Raw genomic sequence first — 12,027 nt, 5'->3', positions numbered from 1 at the left:
TCGGTGCAGAAGAGAGGTCATAAGGGTTCTGCTTTCACAACAAAAAAAGAGCTCACCTGAGAGGAACCAGCAAACCAGGGCATCAACATTCGGAAGTAGGAAGCCAACACGGATAAGAACAACACGTATCCAATGCTATTAAGCAATTACCACAGTCTCAGTAATTCAATTACATAATCAATGCACAATTACAATCGCCAACTGCACACGAACCGAATTCTGACGTGGCTAGCAAAGGAGTAGCAGGAGTCTGTTTTCGGTGACACAGGCGTACCTGTTGAGAAGCCAGGTCCTCGGCAGCGAGCTTCTGGCTCCAGCCCTCCTGAAGGAGCTGAGAGACCCAGATGAGCCCGATCCAGATTAGAGCGGTTTTCACGCCTCCGCGTCTGGACCGCGCGGCGCTCGAACCGCGAGCGCTAGCAGGGGTTTAACAGACCGCCCGCGCGCCTGACCCGCGCGTCTGACCCGCGCTTAACCCGAAAAAGCACAGCCGACCCGAACGGAATAAGTTCCCAGACTGACGACGAACGGACGACGACTGAGGTCGACGCCGTGGCGAGGCGGAAAGGGGGGGGGGGCAGACGGCAGGCACGTTTCGTTCCCTCGCGGCCCGCCGCGGAGATTATCCCCGCTAACGAACCTTAATGCACTTTCACCGGGGGCCACCGGGGCCGCCAGCTGCCCCCGGTTTCTCCAGAGGATCTGAGGATCGTCCCCATCTGCGCGTTCGCCTCCGCGCGCCGCTACGTGCACTCCAGCCCCCGTCCCGTCCCTCAGGAAAGAGGAGACCGCGTCATGGGAACGGCGGACGCTCAGGACCGCTCTGACCTAGGTGACCTTAGCCCCGCGCACTCCAGCAGGCTAACAAAGTCAAATCGCTGTATCTGACTGAAAGAAAACAGCGCAGCGACTGAGGAAAGTACAGCTAAGAAGCTCGTATCACAACAAAAGACTAGAGTAAGGCCCGGTGAGACAGTCACGCAATCTCCGTTTTGAAGGCGCAAAGTAGCACATGTCAACCCTGCAAAGAACTCCATCACATCAAAATTACATTACAGTCAGCACCTTCAACAGCATGTTTGCATACTTTAACAAACCAGTGTCACTACCTACAAGGTGTACTGACAAAGAGACCACTAGCTTCACTGATGTGGTTTATCATTGCACGCCACAGAGCATGGCTGTGATGCCTTTTGACTCAAAGACATGCAACTGAAATTGACCCTGCTGTTCATTCAAATATAGTTAATATGGCACTTAATTCTGTGCTGCAAGAAAAGGATTGGTCCCAGTGGGTGCTGCTGGGAGCTGCAGTTCTTTCTGTGTGGGAGGACTGTGGGAAAAGTAGTTCCCAAATTACTGGGGGGTCTCCAGAAGGCCGTCTCTTACTTCACTACAGAATCGAGCGGGGCCATTGTGTTTGAGCAGGGGGTGGAAAGACCTCCGCTTTAATCCGCCACCGTAAAACGAGTGGGAAGTTTGTCATAAAATGCAGGGCTTTCCTGAGATGTGCAGAGAAAGGAGGGGCTTTGGGAAGAGTACAGAAGGTTAGAGCAAGTTTCCCTCTCCTAATCAGGACACACACACACAGGCTCTCTCTCCCTCTCCCTCTCTCGCTCTCACATACACGCACACGCTCTCTCTCACTCACACACACATACACACGCTCTCCCTCTATCTATCTATCTCTCACGCGCAGACGAGCGCGCACACACACGCACGCACACACACACACACACACGCACTCACTCTCTTACACACGCACTCTCTCTCTCACACACACACACACGCTCACGGAGGAGACAATGCCCAAGCCTCCTTTCACACTGCGAGCATGCCGCCATCGCTCACTCGGCCCATTGAGATTCACTGTGAGGCGGCTCCCGGAGAGGTAATCCTTTCAAACAACGGCGAGGGAAGCGCAAGCAGCCCCGGGCCACACAATAGCCCGTCTCAAATTGACCATTAGCCAATGGGCTCATCTTTGTGGGGGGTGGGGAAATTAGACCATCACACCGCAAAAATTCGGTCTCCCCCCCCCCACACACCACGGCCTAGCTCCACCCCCCGCTTCCCAGCAATGACACATAAATTAGCGAAAGTAAAACATACAAATTCTGAATAGGCTAGATTTATGAAACTCTATATATACACAATGGAAAATTAATGACTCGGCCTAGTCATCTGGATTCACTCTGATGTTCAGGCAAGTGGCTCCAGGCAAGGGAAAAATGTATATAGTCGGGACAAAAAGTTGTACAAGAATCAAACCGGCTCCATGTGGGGAAAAAAATAGAATATTTCGACATTCTGTTCCGTTTCTCATAAGGCCTGGTATTTAGTTTGCAGATGGCATACATTCTTTAGCTAGAGCTGCACCACTGGGAATTATAATTGCTCTGTCTGCTGAGATATTTCTCTCAAAGTCAGCCCAAGCGTTCATACACCATGGGAAAGACCGAGAGAAAGCATCAGCCACCGCAGCATGCCATCAACGCACACACGAAACCGCTCTTATCAGTCTCGAGTCATGGAGTAGCCAGGTGTTGCCTCAGAGTACAATGGGGCACTGTCGCAGGTGGGCAGCCATTCTGCCGAATTTCAACACCCGCACCTTCTGCAGCTACACACGCACATGCACACACGCAGGCAGATAACGAAAACTCAATCCATCACACAGGTTCATCTGACAGACTACATTTCTTATGTCTCCAGGCCCCCTTGTCCATCTAATATCGACGATACGCACGTCTAGTCCAGGCCAAGGCCCGCTGCTTTTAGACGAACCTTGCGGTAGGCCCAGGCCGACTGGATATGGCTGTCATACAGAATGACCCGTCGAGCCTGTTGGCGGCCGACGTTTCTCTTTCTCTCGTGCCGACTAAACGAAACGGTAAAATAAACACCGCAGGCCTTTTCCCGAGACGGCGAATTCGTGAAAAGGCAAGAATCGCCCGGCATGGGGCAAAACAATGTTTATACTCGCTCCACTGTTTGCTTTACGTCGCTCCGGATAAGAGCGTCTGCCAAACGCCTGCAATGTAATGTCTGTTCGAGAAGCCGAAGCAGGCTCGCGACAAACGCCGGGAGAAAACGGGCTTTCGCTTTGATCTTTTCGCAATTAGCGCTACGCGAGGTCGGCGGGCTGAAGGACGACTCCGGCCGGCCAAGCGCTCAAACGCGGGAGCAGGGAGGCGAAGGCGAGCAGGTTCTGAGGTAAACGCGACTTCTCTCGCCTGGGCGGGAGCAGAAAAAGGACGCCGCGCTCCTTCGAGCCGGAGAACTCGAGCTCCGGCCGAAGCCCCCGATTGGTCAGCGCGCGTCGCCTTTTCTTAAATCCGTGATCGATGCTCGCGCTCTTCCGTTCTGATTGGACAAATTAAAGGAGGGGAGTGAGTAATGTTGCCGCTCTTATCACAGCCAGCAAGGTGGAGCCAGAAAGTTTGGATGAGGGGAAAATAAAGTTTGTAGTCTGATGTTTGTAGGGAGATATCGGTGAACGCGAGAGTGAGCCGAATTGTAATAGATTCCAACAAGCTGCATTTATTTGCCTTTTAGCACCACCGCACACTGTCACTCTTCACTGCACTGCACTGCCTTGTTGGAGAGTTCTTTTTTTGTTCACTACCTGTAGCTGTGACAAGCCAACTTGTAGACCTTATTTTACCAAAGGTGTTGCAGCAGGTCAAACTGTATTCTGTGTAACTAAAAGGTTCTGCTAGACCTTGTACGTACTAGCTAGTAGTAAAGTTAGTACTTTGTTCTGACAAATGGCCATTTTGCAACTTTATATTTCATTTGTACTGTAAAATTATGAAAGGCTACATATGCTTATGTATTTTTAACAGATGCATGTTACATCTGACATTGTGAGATATAATTTTGAAGTATTTCACCTGTCCAGTAATATCAGGACAGGATAATGCCATATTGAGCATTTGTTCCAAAAACTCCCATCTTCACCATTCAGGTCCGCTCTATGCTGCTGCAGGGAAGGCATTTTGAAGGCCGAGCGGTGTGTGTCGAGCCTTGCTCTGGACGTGCGAATAAATTAGAGCTCTCTCACCTCTCCTTATTGACCAGCCCTCCCCGGGTGCACTGAAATGACCTTTCCTCCTCCCTCCATCCCTCGCTTTCCCTCCTCCCTCCATCCCTCGCTTTCCGCGGGACGCCAGGGGTGCGAGACGGCTTTAGACGCCGGAGCGAAAGGCGGGCGCCTTTCCCCCCCCCCCCCCCCCCCGATCGATGAGGCTGGAGCGACGGGGGGCTTTGTCTCCCGGCCCGCGGATCAATTCATCCGCCCCCCGCCCCCGCCCTGCCTTTAGGCGCGCTCGGGTTCGAGCCGACCGCTAGCGGCGATCTGGCATTTCGCGCGCACCTCGCTCCCGGGACCGATTCGGATTCCGACGGAACGCCCTTCGATCCGCCTCCGCGCAAACCGTTAATGAAGCGCGGCGGGCATTTGCGCACTGCGAATTTCATCCATTTTGACGGAAGCCAACTATTTGCATTTTGTCCGTGTGGAAAGACAATTAAACATTCATAATGCGGCTCTTGAATATTTCACGATTCCTTAAAGCTCCGCTTGACTCCGGCTGGAAAGACGGTTCTTCGCCAGGGTGTCTTCCCCCTTTCCGCACGACAAAATAATTTATCGCAGTGCAGAAAAAATTGAACAAAAATGAACATTTTGTCCCTGCAGCACTGATTATTTGAGGACGTGCAAACAAAATAACCCAAGAAAAACCCCCAACGTGCATGTTTATTCCAAATCAACCTCGGGCAGTATTGTACTGGAAAATGAGCTAAGAGATTGTATGTAACCAGGACAAAAAAGCCCACCACAACAGTGAGTGCACGTTAGTGAGTATGCAAGCTAGTGTAAAAACTCACTAAGACGAGTATGGGCCAAACACAGCCATAATGCTAAATATGAAAACTGATGATAGGTGGAGCTACAACAGCCTTTATGATAGGTCGCATCTTTGGGAAACCCAGACACCACTGACAAGGGCGATGGCAATTTTATGCTGATTTCAAACGGAATGCCCCATCTAGGAGTTGCAGTAAGCGTTACCCATTTCCTTGAACAGAGTGAACGAAACAGATGATAAATAAAAAACACTGCAAGCTATTTTCCAAAGGAGCACATTTGTGCTATCATCCAGGATAGGAAAAAATGTAGCCTATGTACTTTGCAATGAAACAAGTTAAAGCCAGCTCAGGCCAAGCATTGGAAGAAAATAAGAAATGCTTCTGCCTTTGGGAAATGAAAACACTCTAAAGGACTTGAACTTTCCTACTTCATAGATTGATGCACTGAACTTATACACATGGGTCAAGTGGCGAAAATAAAACAGATCATCATGTCTAAGCTTCGCAATGTTTTAACCAATCCATTAAAACAAATTTGATTACAGGAAATTACAATATTTCACTTATTATTATAAGTAGTCAAAAAAGAATTAAAAAAAACTCACAGGACTGGGCTCCTTATAACTGAAGGACGTGCTCTGCTGAAGAGCGAGGTCACATGACTGTCTTTTGAACTCATAACACAGATGACGCAAACGGGGACTTCATGTGGGAAAACAGAAAGCAGAAGAACCGAAAACAGAAAGCTCCAGCCACAAAAACGGGGCCCAAGTTAGACATTTTTACCAGGGGACAAGGAAGATGGAGGGAGTTTGTAATGCATCTAATGCGTGTAAAATATAAAGGCATAATTTCAATTTTATAATCAGCAGTGCCGTATAATGGGTAAAGAACTGGTCTTGTAACCTATAGGTCACGGGTTCGATTCCAGGGTAGGAAACTGTCGTTCTGGGAAAGAGCGTCTGCTAAATGCCTGTAATGTCATGTAAATGTAATTACAATAGCAAAAAAGAGGGAAAAAAAAGAAAAAGACCAGCCTGTCAATGTCAGCATTGCCAAATCTCTTGTCCTTACTCTTGAGCCTAGGAAAGTACCGCCCACACATGCATTCACTTTCTCTCTTCAAACACATAAGCCAACAGAAACACCTGTTCTCTACGAGTGCAAACAGCAGACTGGACGGGGTGCTTGTGCAATACTGCAGCACGCTGGACATGAGGTCAACCCTGGTCATGGAGAGCTCCGGAGGGTCCTGCTTTTTCACATGTACTCAGCACTTATCTTTGTTCACTTAAATATCTTTGTTCAATTAAAGCAGCTGATCACAGAGTTAACTCGTCTAACCCATTTTCTTAAATCTAAACTGATTGCACTGCATTAAGGTGATAGTCAAAGCCAGCAGACCCTGTGGGTCTTCAGGACCAGGGTTGAGGATGACTGCTATAGGACTTGGCATATAGACAGGCCATGGTCTTTGGCCTGAAATGGATGGACCTTCCCGCTGGCTCTTAGTAGAGTGCATCCTCATTAGTCATTTGGAGAAACTTGTCACTCCTGTGGACTACTTTCAATTCAGGAATTCCTCATTCTGAGACATACCTCCATTGCATTCCTCTCCAGGTTCTGCGATGGAGCTGAGACACAAGGCCATGAGACACCCTTAGAGACAAGCTGTAAACGACTCAGACAGGGGTACTTATAGGGCTTTTCAAAGAGAGAACAGGATTCAATTCAGAGGCCACAAAATCAGACTTTAAACAGTCCACTCGCTGCGTGCAACCAAGTACAGTGCCCAATAGCCTAAGGTAAAAAAAAAAATGAGGCTTCAAATATTGCAGCAACTGGTGTGGCTACAAATCCACCGGCACACATGCAATTCCAGCTTGTGCGACGTCTGCACGATGCTTCTGTAATATTACAGCAAAGTTATTGCATAAGGACCTTCCCTCAGCGCTGCGAGAACGGGGACTCCACAGGGGTGAGTGATCTGTGCGAAATGAAAGATTACACCTCCTGGAGAAACTTCACCGGAAGCCAAAATCCATCACGTGGGCAACCCTCGCCTGTATATCGTGTTTTTCATTCAGCTCGAGAGAGAGAGAGAGAGAACTGCAGTCCACCAACCGCGCAAAAAATAATAACGCAGGAAAGCAAACGCTAAACATCTCCCGTCCTCAAACGCCCATAAAAAAATCACCGGATCAACAAAAAGACATGGAAACAAATTGATTTACCGGGCCCGAGAAAGATGCTGATGCACAACCCACTCAGAATTCTCACTTTCTTTTGGTCCAGGAGTCAAACTTCAGATCTAAGCGTATGCTCATAGGTAAACTGCACAAGTATGGTTTCAGAATTGACAGTTCCGAGCCGGAGGGCCCCTCGAGCACCGGAACCCTGACGAAGCTTTCTCCGTCTCAAGGTTTCGGTAGACAGATGAAGTGGTCTTAAAAGGCTTTGACTGAGTGACAATGAAGCCTTAAAGGGCTTCAGCTTGACGTGCTGGACAAATTTGAGCAGACAACTCACAGGTTAGGAAAGCTGGGGCTTTTAGGTAGTCACAGAATCACAGAATCACTCCTCAACACCTTTACCGTCAGAATCCTTGAAAGGGTGAAAGCCTAGAACTACCATTCAGCACATAGAAGCAACATCTCATCACATGAACTAGTTTAATTTCAGTTCTGTCTACATGACAATACAAGTCTGGCCCCTTTCACAAGAGTTGTGGCAAGTATCCTTAGAAACATCAACATAAAGGAACTGTGCTTTGTAACTCATTCCTGTTTTTAAAATACATCAAAAGGAGAGGGTGAGAAGAGACGTTTCAGCAGGAAGTGAGAAGACAGGAAATTACCTACAGCCAGCAGCGAGCCGGACAGTGAAACGGAGTAGAGGAGAAGGTTGAGGCGTCCCTCCTTTCCTCTCTTCTCCGCTCACCAACAGCTTCCCTCCTTTACCCATTACTCCTCTACAACAGCCTCCTCTCCACCACTCGCTAACAGATTCCCTTCTTCCCTCTCTCCTCCTCTCTCTAACAGCTCCCCTCCTTCCCTCTCTCCTCCTCTCTCAAACAAATTCCCTCCTTCCCTCTGTCCTCCACTCGCTAACAGCTTCCCTCCTTCCCTCACTCCTCCCCTCAGAGGACAGATTCCCGTGCCATCCCTTATCTAGGTCCATCTTCCTCCTCAGACGCAGACAATGGCGCTCTTTCCGCTCGGAACTCAAAGCGCGAGTGCCAAAGCGAGATAAAGTGAAAAAAGATACCCTCTTCGTTCAGATGCAGGTGTGCCCGGATTCTGACTCACTGTGAAAAGAACTAGAAACGACACAGAGAACAGGGCCGGCTCCACCACTTCCAACCGCCAGATGTCCAGTAACAACAACGCTAGCAAGGTGACTGGCCACAGCTACAGGTAGTGAACAAAAAATTACTCTCCAATGTAAAGCCACTCAACAGGGTGCAGTGTGCCACGTACAGCACCTGGAGTTCTACAGGATGACTACCGCACCCGAGAAAGTCAATAAACTCACATTATATTGAAAAGAGCAGAATGGGCCATCTCGGACACTGTTCCAGAATATCCCGCAGATGCCTGGTTAGATTTACATTTGGCGATTAGGCTCAAATCTGGCGATTAGGCTCACATCTGCTGACGAAGAAGGCATTGACAGTATCATGCTACTCAAACCACTGGGTGACATCACATGCCCTGTGGAAGGGGGTACTGGCCTCTTAAGACACCTATCTACAGACAGGAAATGCTTTCCCATAGCATCGTCAGCCCTGCTTTCCATCTACGCCAGAAAAGTGCTCCTATGGAACCACACTTTACTGCGGGAACACCGCCGTTTTACATTATTTATTTATTCCTACATCCCTTAAACAATACTGACAACTTGGTCTTTTAAAGATGACTGTAAACTCAAAATACATAAAGACAAAACGCATCAATTTATAGTTAACGTCATAGGTAACTGTCACACACTGAACAACACTTCGTCTGAAGGCACACGAACAGAACAACATTTATGGAGAAAGCAGCACTTCAATAATCATCAAGCTGCAAGGATGGCCCGACCATCTTGCCAAATATCTAGCCTGAAGCTATTTAAATAGCTACCTCGCAAATAGTAAAACAAACGTTTTCTACGTAAAAAGTCGGGCCAGCGTCTTGGCTGCTAGCTTGCTGTAAAGTCTGACCACTTTACGCTTAAACCGTTAATGCAACCTAAGCAATGCGACTTATTTTACGGAGGACATTGCTTTACATCACAAGGCTTTGTTTTTAGCATTTTCTCCAACTTCGATATGGCTAGAACATATCTATCAAAACGAAAAAGAGGGCCAGCCTAGCAGGCGCTGGCTAAGTGAACAGCACCTGCTGCACCAGTTTTCGCCGAACGCGTGCACGTGTTGAAACGCGCTCCCTGACTTTAGTTTAAGGCACTACCACCACTAACTGTTAGGCTGTTTGCAAGCTTGCTGACCAAACTTTTGTGTTTATTTAAACATATATCTGTAGGGTTGTAATCATTTATTTAGCCATGTTGCCAAAACAGCTAGCTAAAGTTGGATAAATGGTAAACGATGTACCAAGTGAGACCACATCAAGTAAATCACAATAGACGATGCAGAGACGAGCGGTCACGCGTGCTTCAAAAACAAAGCGGTGACTTCAGTTCTTCAGATACCAAAGCAAACAGGATTTGCTTTTACAAAATTAACATGCTAACATGGACGAGCAAAGTTAGTCCTACATTCCCAAGTAATGCTTTCTAGCTGGCAACAGTGCCAAATGAAGCAAGAGAAAGCATGCGTGTTCCCCAGTTTGATGAATGCACGTTATTGGCAGAACCGCTAACTTTGTGCATATGACTTCTGGCCACATACTTTGAAACTAGGTCGATAGCCTGCAAACAAAAACATGCAACACTATTTTCATTCGTCCAGCTAAGCGCTCGAATAGGGTTGCAGCCAGTTAAATAAAGTTTGCTAACGCTTGTCAACTCGCTCATAGGGTCTCCCAAAAAAAACCGGCAAGGGCTTCGACCTCTGTGCGTGCTGAAGATGGCAGTAATAGTTTTGCATGCTAGCTAGCGAGTCCTTTCTAGTTCCCCATATATTCTGCAAATACAGATAACCATAATGTTGCTATTTAACGTTAGCTAACTAAAAACTCAGACAGTGACATTATAAAGCACCTGTTTTTGTGAAATGTGTAGTTAACTAATAGAAAGCAACCAAGTTCACTTACCTCAGGGTGGACTCTGGTAGCTAGGTACTAGCTAAAGTAAGCTAGTCGTACGATCCACCAAACGGGGCCTCTATTCTCACACAGAGCGGGCAACCCCTGCTTGCTTGAAGCTACTAAGGATGGCTGGTTTGCAGTCTTTCTCACGCTCTGCTTCCTTTTTCCAGTGGGTTAACGTTACCCTCCCCCTTGCAGATAGATAGCAAGCCAGAGCTGACAAGCTAGCTAGAAAATGTTCTATTCTCTCCTTTGCTTTAAACTCTTAACCAGTCCCCTCAGAAATGTTTCCACACGTTGTCCATGGTGCTTCCTTACCTCCTGAAAACAAAATCTGCTCTCGGTTGCTTAAATGTAGTAGATCTGTCCCCAAAGAAAACTGATGAGGATTCGAAATAAGATGAAAAGAGACACCGATAGCTACTCTCCTCAGCGCTTCAACACAGAAACACACGAAAGACGATGCGGACGCAGAAAGATGATGTCAGTACATAGCTTCAGACGGCTCATGCTTCAACAAGACACTCGTTAGACTGCAATAACGTTATTTCCGTAGCAGACAACATAGTTCCTGTTACTGCTACAATAATTACGCAAAAAAGAGTTCCGCTTTATGAGGTTCCCGTTATAAAATGTTATATAAGAGTCACATATTTTTCAGTGCAAAGTTCGGTGTTCGTCATTATCTCCTTTTTGTAAATAACATTTTCTTCAACTCCCCCCCCCCCTTTTTATGGGGCGCCTGACTGTGACCTCACGCTTATGTTGTAAGGCGTCCTATGCATACTTTCTTCCAGCCAGACTGGTATCCAGATCTTTTATGAAAACAAGCACGTATATGTAGGCTACTTGAAATACATAACCATCATGCATAATGGATATGTTGTAACCTACAGATGGATGGAAAAAGCTATTTTTTCATGTCAAATAAGTTTTATTTGTGAAATGCTCTCAACTTGGGGTGCTATGTTTAATTCTTTAAAACAAAGTTGCCAAAGTTAATTTTATTTAAGTTTGAAGAGGACTAAAACTGAAAAGGAATTTGTAATGATAACCAATGAGAGAAAGGGGGGGGGGGGGGGGGGGGGGGGTTGATACATGTTTCTCTCACAATACTAAAAAAAAGAGGTTATTTTTGTTTGCCACAGTTGGAACATATTTACATGTTCCAGGCCTTGTTCAAAGCTTGCCTGTATGGGGATGAGTGGTAGGAAGGAAATCATATCTGATAAAGTCTAATATACATTTTTATCCAGCACCCATATAGTGAGCTCTATAATGTTTGACCCACAATTTTCGATTTGTAATAACACAATTCACACGTGGTTAAAGTGCACTTTTTCCAGATTTTATTAAAGGGTATTTGTATACATTTTAGTCTCACCATGTAGAAATCCCAGCACTTCTTATACATAGCCCACTCCTATTTCAGGGCACCATAATGTTTGGGACATATTAATGTTATGTAAATGAAAGTAGCCATGCTTAGTACTTAGTCACATATCCCTTGCATGCAATGACTGCTTGAAGTCAGTGGCCCCTAGACATCACCAGGTGCTGAGTATCTTCTCTGGTGATGCTCTGTTAGGCCTGTACAGTAGCCATCTTTGGGTCCTGCTTATTTTAGGGGCTGGTTGCCTTAAGTGTTCTCTTCAGCACATGAAACGCATGTTCAGTTGGATTCAGATCAGGTGAATGTCAAGAATTTTCCAGGTTTTGGCTTGAAAAACTCCTTTGTTTAGCAGTATGTCTGTGATCATTGTTTTGCTGTAGGCTTTGTCCCAAACTTTATGGAGCTCACTGTATACACACATACCCACACACAAAAGAATAAGAATAGAAAATTTATACAAATTAAGTACAACTTGACTGTGGATCTGATAAATGTACAGTTTATTTA

General features: G+C 46.7%; 1 protein-coding gene across 2 annotated transcripts in view; it reads right to left on the bottom strand.

The window, feature by feature from the left end:
* The window catches only part of LOC118232153 (F-box/WD repeat-containing protein 7), a 143,391-nt gene extending 132,803 nt beyond the window's left edge, over positions 1 to 10,588 (bottom strand). Inside the window, exon 1 of one of the 2 annotated variants that reach the window (XM_035426809.1) lies at positions 10,134 to 10,588. The gene's annotated coding sequence lies outside the window, so the exon portion shown is untranslated. The remainder of the gene's footprint in view (positions 1 to 10,133) is intronic. The other variant, XM_035426810.1, reaches the window with a different exon arrangement.
* Positions 10,589 to 12,027: the final 1,439 nt, after the last annotated feature.

This window comes from Anguilla anguilla, chromosome 7 (genome assembly GCF_013347855.1).
Source record: "Anguilla anguilla isolate fAngAng1 chromosome 7, fAngAng1.pri, whole genome shotgun sequence".
In the NCBI taxonomy this organism is placed as follows: domain Eukaryota; kingdom Metazoa; phylum Chordata; class Actinopteri; order Anguilliformes; family Anguillidae; genus Anguilla; species Anguilla anguilla.
This window is presented reverse-complemented; position numbering and strand designations above follow the sequence as displayed.